General features: G+C 34.9%; 1 long non-coding RNA gene across 1 annotated transcript; it reads left to right on the forward strand.

Annotated features, from left to right (window-relative positions):
* The first annotated feature begins 4,466 nt into the window (after positions 1-4,466).
* On the forward strand, positions 4,467-5,897 carry LOC133789768 (uncharacterized). Its single transcript, XR_009873691.1, has 4 exons — positions 4,467-4,537; positions 4,949-5,019; positions 5,492-5,784; positions 5,871-5,897. It is a non-coding gene; the product is annotated as an uncharacterized LOC133789768 (long non-coding RNA).
* Positions 5,898-7,757: the final 1,860 nt, after the last annotated feature.

Consider the following 7,757-nt stretch of genomic DNA (forward strand, 5'->3'; position numbering starts at 1 on the left):
GTAATGAACAAGTCAAAGACCTCAAATAATACAATCAGTTAGAATACTAACTGCTCAAAATTGAGATTGAATTGACCTATGGTCAACTATATGATATGACTAGAATAGATAATAACGGTATGTTTACTTATCTTATCAACTGTCAATATCGATTCAGTCCGATGTAACAAATACATCCGATCTTATCTACTTTACTAATGTTCTGGAAAGAACATAACACTACAATGTGTAAGTAGATCATGTCGTAGATTGGCAAGTTAGTGTAAATCCTATGAAGTGACTAATCTTAGGACTAACTTATTTTGAACATATAATCATATTTATATTCCACTGTGATTACGTCACTATAAATACGATTAGCTATATGCTTGGGATTTAATGGAAGTTTATATTAAACAAATAATCATGAAAATAAAACATGTAAGCAAAGTGATTGACCAGTCAAAAAATGATTTCTATTCTTTTATTGATAATAAATTAGAATACAAATAAATTGGGTTTTAATTAGGGCATAAAACCCTAACACGTTTTAGATGTCCGAGGAGCTCTACCAACTACACACACAAGGGTTCTACGCCTTCGACGCCAAAATTATAGAGATGGCTCGAGAAGTTCAGCAACACCCCGAGAAAGGGAAGCGAGTGGCTGCAGCAGTCAAGCCGTAGTGGTGTGAGAGGATCCCGCCCCGGCGGCAGCAAGACCCCTTCAAGTTGGCATCTCAGAGGAAACAACCAATGAGGGTCTGATGCCAATAGACAAACCCTACACCAGTGCGGGATTCGAGGCAGAGGCCATCCCCAAATTTGGAGAAGATTCTCACCTACTATGGAGTGGACACCTGTGAGATGTTGGTTTTCTTGTCTCGGGAGGATGAGAAGGCGCATGAGAGCATCCAAGAGCTCGGGCCCTGGAGTTCCTCTCATCTTCAGGTTGGTGCGACCCTGCCATTGCACTAGTACTATGTCAACTTCCTCAAGTTCGTCGGCATAGCCCCCTTCGAGCTATCCCTGAATGGATATCGGGTGCTGGCTGGGCTTTATGTTCTGTATAGGAGACAAAACTGGCCTGCCCCTTCCCTAACTGAGATACTATATGTCTACAACTTTCGGTAGTGTCCGAAGAAAGAGGGCCATCATGGGTTCTACACCCTGATGAAGCACACAATCCCATGGAGAAGTTACAAGGCTTCGAACGACAATGAGAACCACGCTCGGGACTACAAGGATCACTTCTTCTGGGCGAGTGGTTTCCTGACAAGGACCAATCCCACTTTACTCCTGGACTTCGCTAGAGTTGATAAGTACCTTTGTCCTCAGTCATTTCGTCTAACCGTGTTCCTCCCGTAACTATTCATTAGTCTTGAAACATCTCATTTTAGGTCCTTTTCGCCGTACACTCTTTGCGGATTATTTCGATGAAAGGTTTAAGGTGATGAATGACCTCCTCGATGAGGAGTTGGACTTGACCTTCCTCATCGCTGACACCCACCTCCAGCATCACTGCATGAGGGGTAGAGTATAAGCTCGGTGGTCCTCACCAGATTTCGAGACTTGAAGCAATCGCATCACAAGGTGAGGCTACATGGTGGCTAAGGCTTAATTTGAATATACGCAACACTTTTGCAAAGAGCTTGAAGAGAGCATCCTCGAGGTGGGGATCAGGTCATCTTCCATTTCCCAAGGTAAATCCCCAATTGTTCTTCATTATGCTAAGCACGTAGGGGATGGAACTAGTCCCGACCATTCTTTATTTTCGCTCTCACTCCACGAGTGTGGGAAAATCTCAGGATGTTGTTGGTCCGAGGAGGAGTACCAAGACTATCAGGACCTCATCGATGTATTCTTTTGCCATCCGAGGAGGAAGAGACACCCCCAAGGTTTCATGCCTTTGGGTGAGATGACGACTATGTATGCCACTTAGTTTTGTCAGTACGAGACCAATATGACGCAGGAGATGGGTTGGCTCATCCACGAATTTTCCCATTCCGTCCTCCACTCAGAGGAGCCTGATCATGGTGGGGCTCCCGAGGAGATTTATACTTAGTCTCACATGCATTTTTATTTGTCTTTCACTACACCAAATACCCCTTTCCATAACATATGAATATAATACTAATAAAAAAGTATTATGCTAGAGTATTATATTGGGCATGAAAAAAGGGCGGTAATATATTACACCATCCCGCCACTTAGCCTTTTTTTTTTTCATTTCTGAGACCTGAAAATTTGTGAGACCCGAGAGACCCATTTCCTCTCCTTCAACATTTCCTCAATTCCAGTCGAGAGACCCGAGAGACCTGCAAATTCCTTTCATTCAATTCCTTCAACATTTCTGAGACCTGAGACCCATTTCCTCTCCTTCAACATATCTCAGGAGGCTATCGATTTACTCCTGACCATCTACAAAACGGAATTTGCAACAATGGGTGGTTACCTGACTAATTCCTTTGAGGTGAGTACCTTTAGTTTATGGCGTATTTATAGTTTTTGCTGTCATTGTGATACGTCATACCTTATGGGTATATGATTTGAACTTTTCTTCTATATCTTCTAGTCTGATAGGAATTTGTGTACTTCACGAGAAATGCCTGATCTTATGATTTTGTTGATATGTGTAAAGCCTGTATTTTTAACAGTTTTTGCATGAGTTCAAGTTTACATTTTATTTATTTATTATATTTCATAAAAATTCATAGGTAAATTTGGAAAGGATGAATCACTTTTTAGAAGTCGTGAGATCTCATGAAGGTTTAATCTTGAGAAAACGTGTCCATGTACTGATCATTGTCAACAACCTTTGTATTACTTCTAGTTTATTTGCACTTTTTTTTAATCAATGACAAGTAACTCTAACTATCTTGTTGCACTTTCTTTTATATGTAATGGGGGTTTGAAAAAAAAAAAGAATTTTTTTTTTTTGAATTTTTAAATGTTTTATTCACTTGGAGTCCAATGTCTATGGGATTTCTGTTCTCTTCATGAGTAAAGATTATTTTAACAACCATCACTGATGGTTTGTATTCTTATTTTTGAACTTGAGGATATTTGAGGACAAGCTTGTTTTTCATCTCACTCTGTTGTAGTGTTATTGGACCATGGATGTGTGAAAAGGGGAGCTTTTGAATTTTTCCTTTTGCCATATATGCATTGTTGTTATATAGCCCTTTTCTTGTAAAGTGTTGGTATAATTGGCATCTCCTATAGCTTATAGCTGTTTAAGTGTTCGGTCTTTTCTTATATGTATTAGAATTGGAAGGGATAGATTTTTTTCAAGAAGTATTGAAGTTCTAATTTAAAAATGTTTTGTGCTAAGTAAAGTAACCTAATCCTATATAAAACTATTTTGTTTTCCATATTGTTTCCATGTAGGACTATTTTAATACACCCTCTCATGTTTGGGACCGAGAATGTAGACATAATGAATGACTTAAAACACAATATGGTCAAAATTAATATTTAAGAGAATCCCACAAAGCCTAATTAAGAAATTTGTAAGTATATATTTAATTACTACAAGGCTGGATTAGGAGATTTGTGGGTATACACAGTATCCTAATCAGTTTGAAACAGGTCAAAGAATCCATCACGAAAAATTGACATACACCAGCCTAAAGGTCTCGAATGAAGGTCAAGGGTGGAGAAATGAGAAAACTTAATGTCTCTAATACCATATTACAAATTAGAAGGGATAGACTTTTGTAGACAAGGATTGAGATTCCAACTTAAATAATTGGTTCTAAAGGGGGTAACCCAATCCTATTTAAGTCTATGGTGTTTCCCATATTATTTTAATGTGAAACTATTTTTAGTAATTTGTTTTTTTAGTATGTGGCCAAGCGGTTGACTTGCTGACAAATCTTATAATTTTTCTACTAGAAGAAAATCAAATTGATCTTTTGTCATTAGCATCCTGTTGCTTTTGTATCAGAGCTTCGGTTAATCTTTGTTTGTATGTTACTGATTTGTTAGACATCTCTTAGTAGACCTATAGTGGATCCATCGTTTGATGCGTTTGTTTTTTAGACGTATCTTATTAGATCTTTTGTGTTGTCGTTGTGGTTTATTTATACACGCAGCCTTCTTAAGAATGCTCATCCTTCAGGTACAAAAGGAATGGGCTTTCCGTGATCGACGTTATTCACAGAATAAAACTGTTATAGAGACATATGTGGGTTCAGCTTCAGTAAATGTGTGTATATTGTGAGCTTGAGTTTCAACATTAATTTATTTTCACGACCATTTTTTTCTTCGTAATTTTAATTTCATGGAATTTAATTTGAGCCAGTCAAGTGCTACGAAGAAGCAAGCACCAAAGAACACTGCATCAGTTAGCACCTCTACTGAAGTTGACAAGGTTTATACATGACATGCTTCAAGGTACCATTGTATATTAGTTTGAGCTGTTCTGTGCTCATAGTTTAAAATTTTTGGTTCTTTGACAGATTAATTTTGCGAAAAAGGGTTGGAAGGAAAGATACTATGCTAAAAAATTCGAGGCTGAAACTGAGGATGATCTTGAGAAGGTTCGGAGAGATGTGGTAAGAGAAGTTGGTTATGCTCTATTTATTAATAAGTGCCAACTATATAGGCAGCTTATGGTTCTATTTTCTACATTGTTTTTGTTTTGGTTTAATGGTTGGCTATACTGCAAAATTAGAACACATTACTCTTTGTTTTTGGGGTTCACCTACCACATCATTGTGGACCTGAGACTGACACTTTTTTTGTTTGACTATAAATTCCTTTTTTGTAATGTGAACATATCAGATGTAGTATGTTTATTTTTTTCACTCTAGTTTGTATTATAATGATTTTCTGCTAAAAACTCTTGATATTATAATTTACCACAGGTTATATCTATTAGCCCTTATAATGTGAACACATTCTTTAGTTTTGTGTTATTATTTGTTTGGAGCGACTCTCGTTCTTAATTTTGGTATCTTATGTAGGTGTTGAAATATACAGAAGGGATTTGCTGGGTCATGCATTATTATTATGAAGGAGTCTGCTCCTGGCAATGGTATGCGAGCCTCTCTTTCTCACTTTAGGGTTTCACTTTTTTTCTTCTTCATGTAATTTTATATTTGTAAATTTACAGGTAGTTTAATTGCTTTTATATTGAACACTGCATTGGATGGTTGAATTGATTAACTTGCAAGTAAGCAAAATAGTCGCAGTTTTCATTGTCTCTGACAGAATGCTATGACTGGCTTGCAAGAAATAAAGTACATTTAGGCTTTGGCATAAGAATGTGTGCATAAATGGATGTCTCTACACATTCCCCATTTTTAAGTCTTGTGTCCTATGTTTCTTCCCAAGTGCATGTAATCAGATCTTGAGTGACTTTTGGAAATAAAGTCTGCTTTGAGGTTTTGTGTCCTTGAAGCAGATAAGTCTTTGAAACTCCAAAATTTCACAGTATTTTTAGTAACACAACATTCATGTTTTTCATTGAAATTATATTACTTAATAAATCCAATGTCCAACTGCAGGTATTATCCTTATCACTATGCTCCATTTGCTTCAGATTTTGTTGGTATTGAAGAGTTAAAGATTCAATTCACGCTTGGGAAACCCTTTAAACCATTTGATCAGTTGATGGTTGTACTCCCCACTGCAAGGTTTTAATTATTAAACTGTGTTTGTATTTATGCATTTTGGCTTTCATATATTAGTCATATGATATTTACCCTCTTGTGCATGTACAGTGCACACGCTCTTCCAGTGTCTTATAGGAAGCTTATGACTGATGCATTATCACCTTTGTTGGCTTTCTATCCCACAGGTAATTAAAAATTTAAGTAAGTTTTATCTTTTGCATTTATTGTTAAATTGTGTAATCTGTCATTAAAATGAAGAAAATTCTTGCAGATGTTGAGCTGGATATGAATGGGAAACAGTTTTCTTGGCAAGTACGTTCAGTTCTGAATCTAATAAGAAGTTGCTTATAAATTTTGTTTTTTTTCATGATCAAATAATAAAAAAAGTTTTATCATAATTTTTTTTTATGTAACTTGCAGATATTGATTATATTTTTGGGTAGTTGATGTTCAATTCATGTATATATGGTGAAGTGGTGGTTGATTACATCACTGATAGGGAACTTCTTTGATAAGATGCCTCTGTTAATATGTTCTTGTTTGTTTATTCCTTTTTAAGATGTTTATAGAAAACATGTCTTTTGCCCATTTTTGAAACTGTTTTCTATACCTTTTTCCTTTGACCTTTTTTTACCTGTAAAAGGCTAAAGGTATAAGAAGCAATTTTTGCTTTTTACCTATTTTTGAAAACTGTTTTCTTTAATCATCTTAAAATGTATATTTTTGAGTTAAAATATATTTTAATTTCATAAATGGCAATTCTATAGGTTAAGCTTGTGCTAACAATCCACTGACTGAGTTTTAATTATCTCATGCTATGCAGTTGCAACGTTTGTAATTAATAAGATAATTTAGTTTTTGTTTTGTTGTGTTGCTAATTAAAAGATGCACAAAGATGGTTGTAATTTTGTAGGCGTACTTGACCAATATATTTTTTCATTGATACTCATGTTGTTGGCATTTTATCTTTTCTCTGTTTGTTCTGTTCAGTGTAGTCATCCCTTGTGTATCTAATCGTGACATTCTATGCAAGTGACAAACTCTTTCGTAAATAATTTTCTTATTTTTTTCTAGCAAAAAAATATGATTTTTTTTAAGAATATTTCTTAAAAATTAATTTGGTGGCTGTTCAAGGAATTTTAAATTTTGCTTGGACCAAGTAGAACAAAATACCGTGTAATATTCTCTTTACTGGTTCATGTGTAGTTGGTGGTCTATGTGTTGTTTCTTTTAAGTAGCTGTCTTTATTTTATTTGGGCATATGTACTTATAAGAATTTTCATTATCACGAGTCAATTAACTTTATTATCATTTAATGTTCTTTTCCCCTACTGCAGGCTAGAAATTTCCGTTTTAATTGTGGTCTTGTATATGTTACAGAACCAGGGTACGTTATTCTATTTCCATTTTGATGTTCATATGTTGATTTTGGTAGTTTTACTTGGCTGACTATTTGTATGATCGATAACAATATGGTTTTCACATATATATTATTGTATTGTTTTATATACATATTATAGTCTAAATAATTATTTTGTTACAGCTCACCACAAGATTAAGTAGATCTTATCTGAATGTACGACCTTATGAAATATTTTTGAGATTTAATGCTAGACTTGTTTAATTTTTGCAAACCTGTTTCTTCTTATAAGTTAAATCACTAGACTTGTTGATGAAATAAGTAGTCAAAAATGTCAGATTCATAGTCTTGAGTACTGGATTCTTAACATTTACTTGGCCAGGTAGTCTCTTGGTCATTTCCTTTATGCATATCCTTTCTTGATAGAAATATTTTCATATATAATCAACTAACATCATGAAACATTCATATTAGTTGCTCCTCTGTTTTTGTATAATTGTTGAATGTACAAAAGTAGAGAAAATATTTTGCGCTCTCTCTCTCACAGAGTCTATCAACTCTCTCCATCACGGCTGCTCTGAAATCAACTCTCTCTCTCTCATAGCTAAAGCAAGACCCAGGTAACTCATGAAGTAGTTAGTCTCTTGTGTAGTTTTTTTTTTCCTTTCAGATTTGAAATTAATATTGAGAAAATATTTTGAATTTAATCAATATATATTTATATACATATATTTGTTTATGATTGAGATAATACAGAGAGAAAATGAGATTTGAGAGAGATAATACATATATTTATAT

Source organism: Humulus lupulus, chromosome 7, assembly GCF_963169125.1.
Source record: "Humulus lupulus chromosome 7, drHumLupu1.1, whole genome shotgun sequence".
Classification (NCBI taxonomy): Eukaryota; Viridiplantae; Streptophyta; class Magnoliopsida; order Rosales; family Cannabaceae; genus Humulus; species Humulus lupulus.